Raw genomic sequence first — 20,769 nt, forward strand, 5'->3', positions numbered from 1 at the left:
CAAAGATGATGGTGGTGTATAAGCCTAAATAAGCTGTGGACAGGTATCATCATTGATACAGCATTTTTTAATCATTTTAAATTCACCTTTACCAGTAGTAATACAGACTGTGATTTTAAATGAGACACAATAATGATCTGAAAAACCTTTACAGACAACTAGATCCAATACATGACCTTTGTTATGCTCTGGATATGTCACATGTTGAGAGCATGTGACATATCCAGAATATGTCACATGCTCTCCAAAATATGTAACAATTCTCCAAAATATTCTCCAAAATATGTAACAATTCATTAACAAATCTTTTTTTTGCCCTACAAACTGTAGGGATAGGTTAATTGGATAATCCAAATTGCCACTAGGTGTGAATGTGAGTGTGAATGGTTGTCTGTCCTTGTGTGTTAGCCTGTCCAGGGTGTACCCCGCCTCTCGCCCTATGACAGCTGGGATTGGCTCCAGCACCCCCCCGCGACCCTGAAAAGGATAAGCGGTAGCAAATGGATGGATGGATCTTTTTTTTGCATAATCTAAATGAATATTAAATATTAAAATTTCACATCAAAACAACACAATCAAAATGAATACAAATAGAAGGTTAGAGAACTCACTAAATAATACTGCTTTGTTTCCTCACTTGACTTTTTTATTCTACCATTTCTTTAAATTGGAAAAGGTGACTGCACAGCAAACTTTAGAGAGTTCAGCTGGAATGACAGAAGACTCAGAGCTTTGTTCAAGGACAGTGGATACTCAGCATTAAGGGAAAGGAGATATTACTTATTCATTTTCTTCTCCCAGTTCACCCAGCCAATCATGAGATATGTTTCTGTGACCTTCTGGTGCAGTGCTACCAGCTTATTAGCATAATATTAGTTTTAAATAACAGTACTTGATGAAATAAATGTAGTCATGCATTATTAAAGGAAACCTGCATGCGTATATGTCCCGTGTGCAGTAGTGACCTCAACCAAAAGGTGGCAGTACCTGGCAGAGAGGTATATAGGGAGAGAAGGGTGAAGGGTGTGAAACTAAGCTGCTCTGATCCTTAAGGCATGCAGAGAGTTAGGACCCTGAACCGTGAACTTGTGTACTGCAGTGAGGTCTAATGAGATTACACCAACACGATGGGAGAAGAGGATACATCAGGGTGCGTGAACCACTGAGGGTGAGCCTGTCCAAGTTCATGTTTACTGATCGAGTATCTCGAACACTGTTATTCTGGTTCATTTACTGGTTCCTGCGTCTTGAGTTTTAATATATTTTGATGTTTGGTTTATGTTTAAGTTCATTAGCTTATCTAAGTTCATTACTATTTTTCCTATGTTGACTTGTTATAGTTAATTGTTTATTAGATTCTGCTTGTGTCTTCAACCCCTGTGTTTAGGTCTCCCTCGCCCTTCATATGTTTCATGTCTGCCTGTCTTATGTTTCCTGTTTTATTTTGAAGAGGTCTGGTGTCCCATGTTCATTGTGTTTAGTTTCACTTCCCCTGTGGCGTCATTATGTTCATTCTAATCAGCTGTGTTTCCACTTCCCCTGATCCCCTCCTGTGTTTTTTCAGTCATTTGTTGGCTGATCTTCTGTTATCTTGCCTTGTTCCTATCCTTGCATTGTTTCCAGGGTTTTTAATTCATGCCAGGTCTTCATGTCAGATTTCTATGTTCATGTTCATGTTCCATGGTTAGCTTTAGTTTACCCAGTTTAGGTTGAGTTTTCGCCCTTGCCCTTTGTTTGTATTATTTTTGCCAGCCTTAATAAATGGCTTGGTTTTTGTTACACCAAGTTTTACACCAAGTTTTGTCTCTTCGCCTTCCTGCACTTGGGTCCACCTTCTCACTCCCACACAGTCAGCTTCTCTGCCAGACTGTGACAGATGATTTGGGCTTGTTTTGCAGTCACACCTTACAGTCAATTATCAACATATTCTAGTCAAACTTGAGGCTGTCAGTCAAACAGCTAAAGCTCAGCTGACTTTCAATCATGCAGCAGGAAAATGATCTCAAGCAGGGCAAAAGATCTACAACAAAATGGCTGGAAAAAAAAGAATTAAGTGTTGCAATTGCCCAGTCGAAGTCTAGACTTCAGTGTTATTGAAGTGCAAAGTTTGGGGAGAGCTGTGCATTAACAAATGCTGGAAAACCTCAATGTACTGAATGGGGCAATTGTGGCTCAAGAGTTGGCAGTTCGAAGGTTGCCGGTTCGAGCCCCGGCTCGGACAGTCTCGGTTGTTGTGTCCTTGGGCAAGACACTTCACCTACTGCCTACCGGTGATAGGCAGAGGGGCCGATAATCCCTTCAAGTTATTTGCTTCTGAAGGTGGTTCTACAAACTATAAATTTTTTGGGTTCACTTAGGTTTTCTACAGGACTGCAGTGGTTAAAAAAGGTTTTAAATTATCATAAGCACGTTATTTAATTGGAAACTGAACTGCAGCCACAGACACTTAAAAGCCTAACATATCCTTAGTTCTCTTCCTTCTTTGTGTCTCTGCTGTTATTTGAATTTTCTTTTGTCTCCTGGGAGAATCTCTCTGTGTCTCTCATTGTTTGTTTCTGTGTGTGTTGTAGTCACTTTTATTTTGGTAATCACTTTCTTTTTGCATCTAGTCGCTTTGCTGACTTTATTTTGTCTCACGCCCCTGTGATTGTCAGTTCCTCCCTATGAGATCCCCATGTGTTTATATTTAGTCTTGTGTCTCCTTTGTCAGTTGCTTTGTTAACTTCTCCTTGCTTACCCCTTTGCGACTCTGAAAAGTTTGAGTGTAGGTTTTGATTCTTGTTAGTTTCTTCTTCTGTTTGCCTTTTTGTTGGACGCATCCTGGATCTTCCCCGCTGTGCTTTTAGTTGCTGTTCTTTCACTTGTAGCGTCACTAAAAATATTTTGTGTTCGCCAATCGAGCTTTCTTGTCGTTCTTCACATGAGTCTTCATGTGAACCTCAGTGACATATCTTTTTAAGACAGAGAAGAAACATTTGGTACTGGCGTTAGTCATTGTCCTCTACGTTTGTTTAGGGCAATGTAACTGATATAGACAGTTACATTTAAAGTAATGAGAGACTTTGGAATCAGCTCAACTGTATCTACAACGCTGGCTCCAGGAACGCAGTACTAAAATAAGTCTTGGCCAAAATATCTCACTGGCATTGGTTTGAACAGGATTCCTGTATATGTAGCCAATCTGTATATTTCCACAGTGAAGGAAGTGTTGTGTCTGATGGCTGCTCTACTGAATCTGGATTCTGAGGCTTCTGTGTTTGTGTGTTCTTTTAACAGCCACTGCCTCAACAAAGAAATGGGCAAAGATATGAAGAAACAAATGAACATGATGGATCTAATCAAGACCAACCTTCTCCATAATCTCCCTCTCCCTTTAAGTCTCATAGCCCAAATGCAAATCAAGGCAGGCAAAACTAAGTACTATACACAGCCTATTTTCTTTGTTCTTCAGTCTCTCTGTGACCTTGTGGTTTATCTGTGCACTGTCTCCATCATCAGCTCTATTTCACTTTCAGTTGTTATTGTCCAAATGACAATTAGACATAATCATCCATGTGCGTCATTGGTGACCTGCATGTCACAGTGCAAATCATGATTTGAACGCACTCTTCCTCTTACTTGATGATGTTTTCCAGTTATTATGGCAGAACTATACTCAAACAAAAGGAAGCTCTTTCATTGGTCATGACATTCAGACACTGACCTTTCTAAAGATACGCTGAGCAGAGTTTTAAAGATGTCGCACATTCTTACCGCGTTCTTTGTTTCATCTCTTTATGCTGCATACGAGCATTTCAAAGCCTTGGGATAAAAAAAGGATTTGGCCAGTAATTCTTATTGGAGCTTTTCCTTCCCTATGTCCTGGATGCTCCCTTTCCCACAAGTACCTACTTTTCAACTCCCTAGACCAGAATGTGGTCCAGTAGAGACAGAGCCCTTAGTGCTGCTGAGCCTATTGTCTGGGACAGACTCCCCTCTAATCTCCAACATCATATCTGAGCATTTTCAAAGAGCACGTGAAATGTCATCTATGCACTGAGGCCTTGTTGCACAGCAACCCTGGATTCCTTGAAAAGTATAAATCTGAGTTATTATTACTATTATTGTTATTATTATTAAGGACCCCATGATTGCCACAATACACATTTGGTCCACTCTACTGAGTGATCCTTATTTAAGGGAAACAGTTTACTGTCTCTCAGCCTTCTCAACTTGATGGTACTGCAAATGTCATCTGACAGCTTCTTTTTTATCTTGTCACAATTCCTACAGCTGCTAAATGTTTTTGTCCCTTAAACATAAACACACACCAGTCAGCCACATTATTAAAAGTAGTGAGAACTTAAGTGATGATCTCACTTACAGCGAATTCATGTGGATGTTAATTTGACACATACAGCACACCGAAACCAAACGACTAAGCAAACACTCCACAGTAGAAATGGCACTCGCTTAAGGAAGCTGTTTCCTGCAGCAGGACATTGTATCCTGCCAAAGTAGAAGTTCGGGCTGGAAAACTAAGTTACCTCCTGAATTTCTTCAAATTGCTTACTCATTTACATAATGTGGCTGTATTCCTGTTAAATATTTAGAAATTAATGGTAAATGGACTGATTCTTATATAGCACTTTTCTACTCTCCTGGAGTACTCAAAACGCTCTATACAACATGCCACATTCACACCCAATTTCACAAGCACTTTCTCTATACTTAGCGTTGTCTAACTACATTTACACATTCATACTCCAATGGATGCATCGGAGAGCAACTTGGGGTTAGTATCTTGCCCAAGGGTACTTGACATGCAGGTTGGAGGAGCCAGGGATTGAACCACCAACCTTCCAATCAGTAGGTGGCCTGCTCTACTTCCTGAGCTACAGCCACCCGTACCCCTAAATTAAACCACTACATACTCCATAATATGGCTCGCACCTCAAAAGTACAGCTAAATATTGTTTTGTTTTGTATTTTCAGCTAAATTACCAGAAAAGTAAAGTATAATTATATTTAACTGTAATTATTTATTTGGTCCTGTAAACTTGATTTTATTGTAGTGCACCTACCTTAAATTTATGTATGTTTAATATAATTAATATAATTAAGTCATTTCAAATCAGTTTACATTCATGCACTGCCTTAATACACTTAGTCACAATTTCGCTTATGCAATAAGACTTAAAGTTAGACTCTGGCTATGTGCAACTATAGCCAGTAGCTGCCTGCTAAACCTCAGCTCCACCTAATCCAGTGGTTCCCAAAGTGGGGGGCGCGTCCCCTAGAGGGGGCGCAGAGCCATTGTGGGGGCCGGGGTATGAATAAAAACAAAAAGAATGCTTGGACACTGCTAGCATAATGGACAGGTCTTTGACGGGGCTCCCACACAAACGCAAAGCAGAAGATGAAGCATCGACAAATATGCTTCCAAACCAACTTCCTTCCAAGCCAAAGACTAGAAAATATGGTGAAGCATATCTTCAAGTGCCAAAGTAGGTAACCCTGACAGAATTCGTTTCCCCTGCATCGGGAGCAGCGCTGAGCTCTCCAAGTCACGGACAAACAGTATCCCACATTCTTGATGTTTAGTTCACAAACACTTTTTTAAAAAATGTATTAGTAGCAGTGTTGAATATTCTTACACAGTAAAAAAAAAAAAAACCTTTTACTTTTACTAGTTTACTTTTATTTGTTTATTTGTTTACAAAAGGTTTCAGGTGTGGAATAAACTGCAATGGAATTTGAAAAAAAAATATGGGTGTGTGTGGTTGTAGGATGTGTAGGAGGGGGGGGGGGGGGGGGGGGATTTTCTTGTAAAACAAAGGGGGACCTAGCATAAAGTTTGAACACAACCTCTCGCTGTCTGTGTCTATGATTCAGCTTTCTAACCAATATGGTCACTTTTGGTTAAATAAAGTCTGCTATCTCATAGCGTAATACAGATTTATTCCCTCACATATCTTCCTCTCACCTGTCTAAAAGCTGATGTTTTAGGGGTTACGTTAGGCCATTTGTTCGGAAATAGCACTGCAAGCTCTCGAACTGTCAATCAAATGTTTTATCAGATTGCAAAGTTTTCTAATCCACACTTTGCACAGAAATATTCAAATTTATTCATAGTTTCATTCCTGTGTGGTTGCGTTTAATACGTACTTATCTCATTCTGAAAACTATTATGTGTCTGTCAGTCCTACACTGACTGAAATGCTTTTACCACATGAAGAGCTTTGTTTCATTCTGGCATGAATGCATTTGGGAGTAAAATAATATTCTGACGTCCGTCACTCAACAGCACTAGAAAGAGAGCGAGAAAAGACAGTTGGCATGAAAAAATAGTGTAATTTTTCAAGATAGGCACTCAGCTAGTTTAATTATTTGTGATCCTACACCGTCCTACTCAGAGAATTTATCATCTCCAAGGGTGATTTGCATGTGATTACAGAAAAGAGAAGCTATCTTAGTTAAAACTAGTGAATGTATGTAGTGGTATTTGTCAGTGGATGCAGATTACAATATCAAGAGAAAGAGAGCGAAATGAATCAATGGACCTCAAACTTATGTCGTATATGGACTGTAATTGTGGTAATTTGTGCACAGTAATTGCAGTATCAATAATATTAATAATAATATTAACACTATCTGCTCCATTAAGGGGCATCTATATAGAAAGTCGATGAAAACTGGCGACTGCCTCAGCAGGCAGAAAACGTGCTGATGGGGAGCTCCTAAGTCAAACTTTTATCAACCTCCAGAAGAGTGATTGAACTATCAGTGATTGTGCAGGATACTGTTTACTGATTAATAATGGCCACTAAATAAACTAAAGGGTTTCCTAGACAACCAGAACATTCAACATTCACTAGCAACTAACTATCAGCAACAAAGCAATCGTCTGTGGATTCCCCTTTAAAGCTCCTCAGTGGTGGTTGTAGTCAGGAGTTCTGAGTGTGCCAAAAACTGCAGTTCCTTTAACAGCAACCTGGTTCCAAACTGGGGTTGACCCACCCTAATTGTTTGTGGTGCCAAGTCGATATTGTATGTGTGCAGCTGCACTACTCATTGGGATATTTATGGGTCTGATGTAAATACTGTGTCTCAACAGGAGAAGCAACTGTCTCCTTACCGGTTCTAATTGTGTCCGTCTTGCATATCTTTTATCATAAGCTTATCTTAAAAAGTATTAGTTCACTTCCTTTTTTTTGTTGCATATATTTTACATTTACAGGTTTTAGATGATTGAATAATTTTTAATATACAAAGATAACTCAAGTAAGTACTAAAAGCAATTTATAAACATGTCATTTATTCTTGATATTTATTTATAATCACCTCTGTTAATCCTTGATATTTCTAATTGAGTGATTTGTATATATTAGTGCTATTTCTTAAGTTTGTAAATTCTGTAACATATTGTATTGTTTAAATTGTTTAGTCTCTTACTGTTACTGTCTTGGAGCAACTGTAACCCACATCATTTCCTTAGGGATTAATAAAGTATTCTGATTCTGATTTACTGATGGAAGAGGGCTATCCAAACCTGCCTGGCCCTGTGTGAGAAAGTAATGACCAGTTTTGTCTTCAGTTTCTGTCACTGGGATCTCTTCTTTTACCTCAGAACAAGAAAAAAGAAAAAAGAAAAGCAGAAGTTGGGGATGATTTAGACTTGATGTCAGATATGAAGATAAAAACAAGTGATTCTACAATATTGCAATTTACTGAAAAATGGTAAAAGATGGAACCATTAAGATTAAAAATTGAAATGTAATTGAAAATCTTTAGGTTGAATCACAGGATTTAAACCTGCAGCAGAGAGGAAATGTGCCAAGGTGCAGTTTTGCTTTTTCAGTAAGTGCATTGAAAGAGGCTTTCTAGACCCTGACTTAAAAGATTTGCACCATTTAAAGCCTGTTAAGATGGTAATTAAGAGTCAGTTTGTTGTGGTTGAAGTTAATAACATTTGGGTATTATAAACTTAGACGATTACTTACACTTTCAAACATGACATGTTTAGGCATCTTTTAACAGTTTTGTTTCTGTTTTTTGTCATTTTTGTGATTATTATGTTGCATCTGAATAATATATCAACTTACACAAATAAAGAAAACAAATAAATAAATCAGATTTAACAGATACTTATATATAATATATTTAAGTATCCATCTTCATGAAAAGCCTAGAACTTGACTGATTCAAGTCAGTGTTTCGTTATTAGAGCAAAATTGTTTAATGTTTTATAACAATGACAAGTTTAACTATATATTTGGGTTATTATTTATTTATTTATTGTTGTGTATTTGTTTGCTTGTTTCTATAGTTGGAACAAATCATATATGACCTAATCTGAAGGTTACAATAATAACATTTAAGCAGTTGTTGGCTGTCTCTGTGTCTGTGATGCCATAACCAGAATAACAGGGGTCAGGGCAGGGAAAAAGACCTGGATTTAGACTGCCTGACTGAGAGCGGGTCAGCTTGAAACAGGCTTATGAAACATGCTTATAGGCTGAGGAACAGTCCAGACCTGCAGGTAAGCTGTCAAACTTAAGGGTGTGATCTCAGCATGACTCGTGGACGACATCACAGTTTTAAACAGAGCTGTAAACATGAATCAACATAAAAAAGAATTATATGTTAATTTCTCCAACATTTTCACAGGAATTCTGGGATAAAGAAGCTGCTCACCAAAGTACACTTAGGGTGACAAAGTTAGGTAATGAATTCTATGTTATGAGCTGATTTTTAAAACATTAGGTTATATTATTTCTAAAAATGGACTCACGGCTCGTCCACAAATCTGAAACTAGGAAAGGCAGAAAACATGAGAAACTAGAGGGAAATATTTTGTCTAAAAATAAAATTCAATTATTGGATTTTACATAAATGATTTTGTTTTGTTTAATGGAATGATTCATTAAGACAAGCCTTTTTCATGTTTAATGATTGATTTTGAAGTGACTACATGACATCATAGACTGGTATATTCAGTCTCCAGAACTCAGTCCAACAGAAAAATTGTGGTGGGAGCTGAAGCTTCAAGTTTTTTAAGTGACAGCCAAGAAACGTAAAGGATTTACAGAGTTTCTATCAAAAGGAGCGGGTCAAAGTCCCTCCTGAGACGTGTCCAAACCTGATGACCAACTACAAGAAACACCTTACTGCTGTACTGGCCAACATTTTGCCAATGTTGTGGTTCACGGGGTTGGGAAGCTCATCTTGTAACCGGAAGGTTGCTGGTTTGATCCCCAGCTCTGTCTGTCTTGGTCGTTGTGTCCTTGGGCAAGACACTTCACCTCTGGTGATGGCCAGAGGGATGCTTTACTTTTGGATAAAATACTTGTTTCGCTCAATTACATGCAAATCGATTTCCAACTTTTATGTACTGTGTTTCTATTTGTTTCTCAATTTTTGTTTGATATTCTGTCTCCCCATATTCAAATGAAACTACCATAAAAATTAGTGATTATTGATAATGTGTAAGCTTGATAAAAATAAATAAATAAATGTTTTTTCCCCCACAGAGCTTATTCTCACTGATTTTGGGTCTTTTCAGGTTGGATTACATTACACACTTATTTATGTAAACATCTATAATGTAAATGTTGAACATTTGATAAACAGATACAATTCTAACATTTAAAACATTTATATAAAAAGATTTAGCCCCTTAATACAGTGTGTCAGGTATTAGGGATCAGAAACGGTGGGATCAAATACTTTGCTGTAGCTTTTATATTGAGCTTAGGAAGAGAAAAAACATCTTTATTATAGCCTCAGCTGTTTTACAGCCTTGGAACCCATCATCTATCTTCTGATGGAGACAAAGGTCAGTGTTTTCATAATTCTGGTGCAGCCGCTCGCTATACAGGCCAAGATTTTTCTTCTGTGCAGCAGTTTAACAATGCAGATAAATTAATTTAAAGAAACAACTGGAATTTTAATGGTGTTCAGACTGTGACCTGTTTTTGGAATTATATTTTGGCCATGGGATTTCTTCTAAAAAGCACCTGGCCTCTGGCATCAACAGTCTTGTCCCTTGCCTACATTATTATGTATGTTCATATGCCGATATCAGTGCACAGAGATCGCCTGATGCAAAACCGAGCTGGTTACAATATTAGTGATGATGCTTATTAAAGAGTGTTCATCACTGGGTTAAAGGAGCCTCTGAGAATCCAACAGAAAGAAAGATCTGCCTTTTGAGCTAACATTAAGCAGCATCGCTCAAAATCATACCCGGAGAAATCCACCAAAGAAGCACAGAAAGCTTCTCTACACCCACATGCAGGTTCAGAAAATAGACCAGAATACAATGCAGACACAAGAACTGTTACAGTTTGTCCTCACTTTTTTTTTCCTAGACTCACTTAACTTTCACACTTTTGTTCTTACTACCACTACCACTCTCCACCTACATCTGCAAGTACACAGTGAGCTCTCACTACAGATCGTCAATATGATCTAACATTAACATATTAATACTTTATTCTTTTGTCAGAGCCTGTAACTACACTCTATTTCTATGGGTTATTCCCCAAACAGTGTTATAAGTCATGGTTAATTCAAATCAGGTAGTTTTGAAAGCCACACTGCATTTTTTACAGTTGGTCTGTCTTTAATTTTGTGCTTTTCAGCACGGCTTTATTCAGTCTTCCTGTGCTTTTAAAGGAACTTTGTGTTTTTCTTTATTATTAATCTGTGCTCCAGTGTCATCATCACGCTAGAAAGCAAGTTCAGCACAGTTAGGCTTTCTTTGCATTAGCTTAAACATAAATCCTAAAACCCCAGTGAGAGATAATAGAGTCACAGTAGAAATGGCCAACCTTCCTTGTCTGGTCCGGGCTCTACGCTTCAGATTCTGTGCATGCTCACATAAATGGTGGCTTTGACATGTCATTTGGCTTCCTTAGTGCAAAATGACCTCTCCAGGGTGACAACTTTAGTCAGAGCCATTGTCAGACAAACAGGTGAAAAAGCCATATGAAGAACACGCTGTAAATATATAACGATTAAAGCCAACACAGGTGCTGCAAACAGGGTAAGAGAGCAGTGGTGGTAGAAAACCATTAATCATGTGAATTCCATCCATCCACACTTTTTCCACAGCACTGACCTCCACCATCCCCACCACCTCCACCAACTCTTCTGGGTAGACACCAAGGCATTCATAGCATGTCCCAGATCTGCCCCAAAAACTCATCCTGAGCCGTTTGTGGATGTGAAGGAGCAGCAGCTCTATTCTGAGCCCCCCCTGAATATCCTCAACTCTCCACTCGCTTACAACGAGTAGTCTCCAGATTCACCAGTTCACGCGTTCACCAGTTCATTCCCAACGATATTTCTCCAGCTCTTGTGAATTTATATTAGTATATTTCTAACAAGGCAGCTGGACCTTAAAGCGACTGAACTTTCAACTTTATACATTTGATCATTACAGGTTATTCAGTGTTTCCTCATTATATGAAACTCATAACATTATAAAGCATAAATCATATTTATACATTTGAATCTGAAAGACTGCAAATTCCTCTGACTATGAAATAAAAGTACACACAGTCTGTGCTGCTGTAGCTTCACTGTACAGCTTCACTCGGCTGTATTTTACACAGGCAACAAGCTGTGCAAGTACAAATCCCTTCACACGTAGAACATGTCCTCCTGACATGAATCACTCGAGATGTGGCAGTTCCAGCAAATTTTAACCTCTGTCCTCCAAACATAACGTGCTCCAGGTTATGTGTTCAAGTTAGCTCATCATGGTGATCCAGCCAGGCACAAGGGTAAAAACAGAGCCACCTTCAAAACATTGCCTTTGGGCTCAACATTCCTCGCTTATTAATATTTCTTCATCGTACAGCCCTCAGACTGCCTGCGGCCATGATGACAACAACAGCTCCTACTGTATCCTTCTGCTTTGATCCTCCATTGTTTTGTATGCAGTGCAGCTACAGTTTTCTAAGGATAGCTTGGAGCACTTGTGTTACCTTTAAGAGGGTAAATGGGCAATGACAGGCCCCCTGTATTAGAGGTGAGGTAACTGTGTCCTAGACACATGGATTTTTTTTTGAAAACATCTACAAAACTGCTCAATAACGTGACTTAGTTTGTTGTTGTTGAGTACACTAATGACACTATTAGGAGTCCTGAGAACCAGCCAGTCAAGGCGTGTAGGACTTCTTCTGAATCGTCACTGATCTTCTGTAGCACTAAATATTGTACACGGTTGGGCATGGTCGCGATTTGTGTGAGCTGAGTAAAAGCTATTGGCTCAACAACCAAATCTTCAATTAAATCGACTTCATGATGCCAAAGCGACAGGAGTGATCCAACTTGCCTCCATCTTATCTAAGACACGTGAAAGAGTCTGCAGTTTATTCAAAGTACAAGGAAGGCACGCTCACATTTCCTAAATCAGGTGATCACTTTAGTGTGCACGATTGCCTATTAGTCCAAAAATTAGTCCAAAGGTCTCATTATTGCTTTTGTTGGTTTTTCTTGCATCGCTGAGGTTTAAAAAGTTTTTACCTGAACATTTAGAGTTAAACATTTTGTTATTGAAGTACATAAAAAAAAAGTAGTCAGGTGTGTGCGCAGTAGAGTGAGTGATGAGAGAGAGAGAGAGAGAGAGAGTTAAAATTATCCACCTAAAGCCAATCCTCCTCAAGCTGATCAGTGTGTTGAATGGACTAACCACCTTAGCGACTCCAGACTTGCAACAGGTAAGAAAAGCTTTGCTTCTTTTTAACGAAATGATGCACTGTTTTCTAAAATATCGACCTTTGGGAAGATTCCTAAACGATCTCTCTTGTGAGCAAGTAAATCAACTATTGTTGATAAACAAAAGTAAAGTGAAATTCACGGCCCCATGGATGATGTAATGCTTCCACAGACTGAATGAAATTAGTAAATTAAGTTTAAATAGTTTGTGGTTTTTTAGAGAGAGCTGTGTTTCTGATTTGTTAATATAATATGTGATTTATTTAGTGTGTACTGGTTTACACATTCGCCTAACATGCGAAAGAGCCCCAGTTTGATCCTGAGACGAGACACAAATCCCTTTGTTAGTGTCAGGAAGGGCATCCGGCGTTTTAAAAAAACTCCCCACTGTGGCCACCACTGATGAATAACAGAGCAACTGGAAGTAGCTTCTATAAAGTGTGATTCATTTAGTTATGCAATGCATATTTAAGGATTTTCTCATGAGGCCTCTGTCAACCAGTTACCATAAGCTGTAGCTTAGCTGCTATATGTACCTACCTCAAATAAGTATAAATAAATGGGATTTTACATATTAGTAAATCAGTAGATTTACTGGCCACAGTTCTGACTTTTTGTGCTACAAATGTAACTATCCAGCCAAATCCTCATCAAAAAATTCTACTTTTTACATTTTTACTTCTGTGAATCTCTAATAAACTCTAGGTGTGATACTTTATTACCTGTATCTTATTTAACCATAAGACACAAAGTAAACTGAGCTGAATCAGATGAGGTCAGATGAGTTAAGATATTTTGTGAAAATGTGTTCAAATGAATGCCTGGTACTGTAGGTGATTCAAGTCCCTTTGTTCTAGACCGTCTTCAACAGATGTCTTTCTCAAGAGCTTATTGACACGTTAGAAGTAATTGCTTTAAAACTGCTTGAAATTCAAATAAAGTAAACTGGAGGAATGAGGCTGAATGCTGTTCCACTCACAGGGTGAGAGGAAGCGGTACCACCCTGGACGAATCACCAGTGAAGTAATATTCAGCATAATTATGGTTACTTTTAAGTTTTCAGTCTTTTGTTTACTACTTATAGTATTTTTTTCTGCATGCTAATATTCTGTTACTAGTATAACACATAAGAGGTTTTGTAATATTTGATTTGTCCTCATCTCTGCATACACCTTCAGCCGTCTGTGTTATATTCAGTGTATTTTTGATGAGCTTTGGCTCACGTGAAGCTAAGATTTCAACGTATTTGGCATTTTATTGAACTCAACTTCTTTCATGGGTGCAACATTTTAAAAGTGAAGATTCTTCTCAGATTTTCTGTAGTAGCTCTGTTGCTGGTACCTTCTTATATCCACGGTTGTATCTCAGTGATTTTTTACACTTATTTCATTCATTGATTCTTGTTTCAGTGAACATTTGTGCAGTATAGCCATAGCATACCTGTGATAACGTTCCCTTCCTGTGTATCCAAACGAGTCTTTGGCCAAACCTGTTCAGTGGAGATCAATTGAGGCCACGTGCGGCACTGAGCCTTTGGCTTCACGCCTCTTCATTAGCTACAGCGAGGGCAGAGGCAGCTTAAAGAGGTCAAACAAAATGTGAAGGTGATCCATCACAGTTCAGATCAGAAGTCCACGTCTTTAGAAATGTGACACCTGTTCTCACCAAAGAGCACTGATAAGCAACCAAGCTATTGTGAAAACTGCAACTTTAACCCTTAAAATGATGAGAAGAAAATCAAACTTTACAGAATCGATACTGGACATTACAATTATGGGAAATACTAATAGGCCTACCTGAAGTTCCTCTTTAGGAAACCAAGGCACCAAAGAAAACTGACACAGATAAAAAAAAAAAAATTAAAAAAAAGAAAAACATCATAAAGATAGCAAAGATTTGTTCTCAGAGACACAGGGAATGCTTTAAGTGCTGAAAAATAAAGAAAAAAGATAATTTACTACCCGTGAGAATTAAAAGCCTTCTAGTCAAAGACCCGCCTGTTACACTGCACTGTCTGGACCTTTGTTAAGAAACCTGAGCTTCCTGCATGGTGTCATCCATATGAACTGTTATGCTAAGCCAGTGTATTGTCACATTAGTTGATTAATGTTGCCACTCTCAACACTTGAGCCTAAGATCTTTCCACACTGCCACAACTATTCCCAGTCATCCTGATTATGGTGACCCCACTGAGGGTGGTCACTGAAGTTGTACCATAGTAAAGTCAGGTAATGTGACACAAAGGGAATGGCTGAGTTCATGTAATGAACATTTACATTGGTGGAAAGTAGAGTTATTATTACAACATGTTTTGGCTTTTTTTAAAGTTTTGAGACAAGTTGATCTTGACAGGCCGATTAGAGTGAGATGTGTAGTGATTCTGATGGCGTACTGGTCTTTCACACTGAAGGCAAAACTGTTGATATACAAGATTTACAAGCCTTTTGTCGCCTATGAGCATGTGCTGTGGGTAGTGACTGAGGACAAAGTTCACAGAAACAAGTGTCGGAAATGATGCTCAGGTTTTAGTAAAAGGCTTCACTTTTGTGAAAATGACAGTTGGCTAATTTACTGACATCAAAATGCACTAAATTAAAAAGTACAAGGGTGCGACAAAGCCTCTCAGCAACCAGCGCACTTAGCGGCTTCACAGTAGAGGGCTGTTGACCCAACCAGCTCTAAACTGTAATTTCATGTTGCTGTGTGAATGTGAGGCATGATTAGGTTCAAAAGGGACACCTGTAACTCTTCTTTATCCTTTTTCCAGTTGTTGAAATGTTGCCTGCTTTGTACTGACAGGAAGGCAGAGAGCTTTAGTGTATGAGTCGACGTATCGGCACAGTGCTTGTCATCATGCTTGATCACATTTTGTTGTCTGTCAGCTGGTTCACTGTAACAATATGGCTGCTGTATATTTCCAGGGCTGAGGAGTCATTTCAGTTGTAATTTGGAATGATTTGTATGTCTGTGGAAAAAAAACACAGTCCGCTAAGCAGGTATATTTTATAATGCTTAGTAATATGTCTCTGTAATTTGGTGCAGCGGTCATGTTAAACGTTATCCTATTTTACTAGACTTCAAGCATGCAGCTTTGTTTTTACTGAGTGATGTCAGGAATTTTTCGGCATTTTTTCATGTTGACAAACGTAAAACGGGAGCTTTAACAACAAAATACAAATCTGAACAACAAAAATGGTTTGCCTCATATCTCTCACACAGGAAACAGTGTGTGGTGTTGGATGGGGTTAAATCTCCATATTTAGACTGTGATACAGGGGTTCCTCAAGGATCTGTTCTTGGGCCCTTATTGTTCTCTCTTTTTATCAATAACTTACCTGAAGTCTGTCCAAATATATTTGCTCAAATGTATGCGGATGATGCAGTTATATATACGCAAGCAAATAGTGTCCAGCAGGTGGCAAAAGATCTTACAGCTGCTTTAGCATTAATGCATAGCTGGCTGGAGGACTCATGCCTAATGTTGAACACCTCAAAAACTGTCTGTATGTATTTTTCAAAACGCCCCTTAAACTTGAAGCAGTCAAACATATTCCTGGATGGAGTAGAGCTTGAATTAGCTCCAGAATTTAAATATCTTGGGGTCATTCTAGACCCAACATTATCCTTCAAGAGTCACATAAATAAAGTGTCCCAGGTACTTAAATTTAATAATCGAAATTTTCATCATATACGTAATAATTTAAATATGAATGTTGCAAAAACTTATTTTTACTCAATGATCATCTCTCATATGGACTATTGTTTGACGTCCTGGTCACTTGCTTGTCCAACAACACTTAAAACTATTGAAAACATTTATAAAAGAAGTTTAAAACTACTTGACAAAAAACCGACTTCCCACCACCACTGTCATGTGTTAAAAAAACATAAATTACTGAACTTCAATAACTTAGTGAAACTTAAAAGTGTTTAATATATAAAGTCTTACACTCCCTTGCTCCACCACCACTAAAGCAGTTCATTAGGCATAAAGAAAGCTCAGACAGGACCACTCGAGCTACAATCCGAGGAGACTTGTTTATACCCCACAGACGGACAGCATTTGGGCAGAACGTCCTCTCTGTTAAGGGTGGCCATCTGTGGAACAGTCTTCCTCAACCCATTAGAAAATGCTCGACATTCAATTTGTTTAAGGCAAAGGTTAAAAACTGGTTATGGACAAATCAAGTGTGTGATCATGTATGAGTTGTATAGTTTTAATGTTTTATTTGGGAACAGAATGGTGTGTATGTGTAAGTTTGGTGATGGAGTTTTTATTATGAATGAATGATGAATTATTATGTCTATTTTTTTATGTTTAAGGACAACAGATGGAAATTAGCCTTTGGCTATAATCTGGCATGTTTACATTCATGTAATTTTTTTTTTTTTTACATTTATGTTCATTAACATGCACTGTCCTAAATAAATAAATAAAAAAAATAAATAAATAAATAAAAACTTACGTTCACTCATAGTTTTATGCTAATACAAAGTACACACTGCACAAGCTGCTCAGGATGTGATTGCCAAATCTCTTTTGTGTGTAATCTTATATATGGAGGCATTTGATAGATGCTGTCAGGCACAAACATGGCATTGCTTTTAAACTGATTTGTTTTTCATTTATGCAGCAGTTTCTGAAAAATGACTGTGTCTCGAGGCATACATTTTCAAACTCTCTATACTAATTTTTTTATACAACAGTACTTTGGGGACTAATCATCTTTTGGCTTTAAATATGTCAGATGTCATGAAGTTTATTTAGCAAAAAAGAGAACATTGTACTTGTGTAATTATGTCTTCCAACAAATTGATGCATTCTGATGTACTTAAATTGAATCCATTAAAAATACACACAGTAGGAGCAGACACTGTCTCACTGTCTTAAACAGAGTGACTTGGATGGACTTTGCCGTTCCGCCTAATCATGTTTTACGAATGTGACTAGAGACCAACCACATACGCAGTATGCCTAATAAGTTCCTTTGTGACCCTTTAACATTTATATATGTACGTTTTCACCAACTCTATCTGCTTATCTTTATGCACCTCTTCGACAGCTGATCCTTCCTCCCTCAGTTCAACCTCACCCACCTTCTCCTCACCTCGAGTCTCACTTCCTGCATTGAAGTCAGGGCTGTAACACATGAAAAGTTACATAAATATACTCATGTAGTCCTGATAGTCAGCAGATTAGAGTCCATCCCATCTCTGGACAGCTGATGAGCCAGCTAAACAACAACAGCAGCTGGTTACGAGCTAACATGACATTTTTTCACCAATAAACAGTTTGATTACATTCTCACACCACATGAAACACAAGCGTTCAAGTCCAACAATGCTACATCCACTTCACAGAAAGTTTCACTAGTTCTAGCTAACAACAGTTAACAGCTAGCAACAGCAACAGTTCAGGATATCCTCGACAACTTTCCTTGAAATCACATGATCAGAAGTGATTCACCGATTCATCAACTCATATCTGACTCCCTTCACAGAGTTTTGCAGTCTCCTAAAAATGAACCAGACCAACAGGCTACGATCACTACAGCTGAATGGCAGCCAGAGTTTGTGAGTGACCTGTGTATAAAATTGTAAAATACTGCAAAATATGTTTAGGGTTTTTTTCCTGTAGTATTTTAATAATATGGGGTGTACACGAATGTTTTTATACATAAACAGTAGTAAAATCGGATTGGCTAGCCACAGGTACAGGCTAAATGTTTTTAATCTCTTAATTGTTTAAAATGGTTTCATCCTACAGTGGTCACCATAGCAATCTAACATCTGACGGTGAGCTTTTACACACTTAAACACTACTGCAGCACGTCAGACTTTTCCTAGTGAACATTTATATTTTGTCAAATGAATCCTCTTCGGAAGCACGGCCCTGGAGGTTATTAAATCAGTGAAGGCCAATCAGTATCAATGTGAGGCATTGTGTCAGTTACTCTACAGTGAATCTAAACACACAGTATGGTTGGTCCAAGTTTCAATTACTTCAAGTGAAATTGTCCTGCAGCCTTTTGCTTAATGTTAGGAGTCTGTGCTCGGACACATATCACAACATCTATGCATCATCAGTCGTCAAAGTGCCACTTGGTTCAGTGTTGTGGCCAGTCACGTTCAGATGGACATGGCTCAGCACAGAGCTTACGGTCCAGCCAGAGCACCTGACACTGAGGTGATCTCGTGCAATGATGGGTAGGGAGGTGAGGGAGGGGCCTTTAAGCTGCAGACAGGTAAAGGCCACTCAGTTGGAAACTGAACGTGTATAACTGACCCAAGCAAGGGCCTTCAAAGTGCACATCTTAATCAAAGCAAAATACAAGTGTAGTATAAAAACGGGCTTTTTGTGTCACCTGACACAAGTACAAAATGAACTTGAGCTGTGTCAACACACAAAGCTTTTCAAATCTATTATAAATGCTGGAAAAGCCACTGAAATAGTCGATTGCATAAGCAATTTAAATAAGACAGCTGTTAGGAAAAGCTGCAAAATGTGTATTAATGCAAATTACATTAATACACAAGCTACTGGCTGCGTGTCAAGCACATGTGCTTCTTCTGCAGTGACACGTGTGGCAACAGCAACTTGTGGGTTGGAGGGAGATCATCTGGCAGAACCAGGACCCTGCAGTCAATCCCTCATTAAACAGCATTACATCCAACCAATCCTATTTGACCGTTACCCTTGAAAGAAGAAGCAGGAGCTATGAGGACACGGATGTGATCCGTACGGGGGATACATGAGCTGATCAGATGACGAGATCAGCTTGATGTAGTGAATCTGCAAAGGAGCGCTGTCACTTTGTGCTTTTAACTACTGAAGGAGTGAAAGTGACAAAAGATAATAATTTCTTTAAGGAAACCTAATGTGAACAATTCCATTTGAAAAGGAAGGAAAAGTAACGATGACATTTGGGAAATTTGATAGAAGTTAGAAAAAGGTTTCTGCTTTGTCTGCGATTATATTCTGAATTTTAAGAATATATTTTTTAAATATGAAAATAAAACATCCTTTCTATATTGTACTGGAGAACAGCTTTATAGCATTAAAAACCTGCTTTATGGATTTTTAAATGAGTTTTATACACAGCATACAACATATTTTATAAGTCAGTGACACATTTTGATATGTCTTTTTTTTAATGTAGGCTAACTGGATTAATTAAATATAAACTTTTGTTGTTTATTAATCCATCCAGCCATCTATCTTGATCATGGTGGGCAAAGAGTATAGTACTGATATGACACCAAATTATAGCTGAGTTCATTGTTGATCCTATTTGATCCACAATGAATCACAGCAACAACAATATCTTTTAAATGTCTCCACTATAATCATCAGGAGCAGTTACAGCAACCTACATTTTGTAAGCTTTGCTGTATAATACTGTCAACCATTATGGTGTCTGTGCAGCCTCCATAAACGTGAGTCTCACTTATGCTGGTTGCTACATTTTAACAGCATTCTGCAAACCTCAAGACACATCACGAACATGAAGGCACAACAAAGTGACACAAATGGTGTGTTGATTTGTGTCTTTGCATGCATGCTAGCATGGAAACCTATATAAAATTAGAAATACAGCAACCAGTTATCAGTCTGTGCAAATGTGCAAATTTAAAGTTGTTGTACTACTTTCACATGACAAGAGCACAGTTAGATCTCACTCAGCCCGGGTTATATAGAGCCAAATTAAAAGTTGGCTCAATGGAAACTTGATCATTTCCCCACAAGGCAAAGAAAAAATGTATGCAGGCCCAAGGTTCTCCTACCCTTTCTATCTTTGACAAAGGAAGGTTATAAACACTAGCAATCATTATAACGTTGTACATAAAGCAATGCTGTTTGGACTAGCATGTGATGCCACGTGTCTCAGTGAGGTATCATGTCGTGTAAATCTCCACTAATGGTGTCCTTAAGTATCAGACAGCAGGGCACACTGTTGGATCATGGCTCTCACGTAGTGGCTGCGTGCACATCGTTAAATGCCTCTCGACAAAACATGTTTGTTTTTAAGAAATGGCTGATGAATCCTGCGGTGTTTCTAA

General features: G+C 38.3%; 2 protein-coding genes across 4 annotated transcripts in view; one reads left to right on the forward strand and one right to left on the reverse strand.

Annotated features, from left to right (window-relative positions):
* cacng6a (calcium channel, voltage-dependent, gamma subunit 6a) overlaps nucleotides 1–20,769 on the reverse strand; it is a 46,035-nt gene that overhangs the window by 21,709 nt on the left and 3,557 nt on the right. The window lies entirely within an intron of this gene.
* LOC146363492 (uncharacterized) overlaps nucleotides 1–20,769 on the forward strand; it is a 54,413-nt gene that overhangs the window by 19,401 nt on the left and 14,243 nt on the right. The window contains exon 1 of one of the 2 annotated variants that reach the window (XM_084918841.1): nucleotides 12,662–12,710. The exons of the other annotated variant lie outside the window; for it this stretch is intronic. The gene's annotated coding sequence lies outside the window, so the exon portion shown is untranslated. Of the gene's footprint in view, nucleotides 1–12,661; nucleotides 12,711–20,769 lie in introns of those variants that run through there. 2 annotated transcript variants of the gene reach the window in all.

This window comes from Perissodus microlepis, chromosome 22, assembly GCF_051167445.1.
Source record: "Perissodus microlepis isolate ML-2025 ecotype Zambia chromosome 22, ASM5116744v1, whole genome shotgun sequence".
Lineage (NCBI taxonomy): Eukaryota > Metazoa > Chordata > Actinopteri > Cichliformes > Cichlidae > Perissodus > Perissodus microlepis.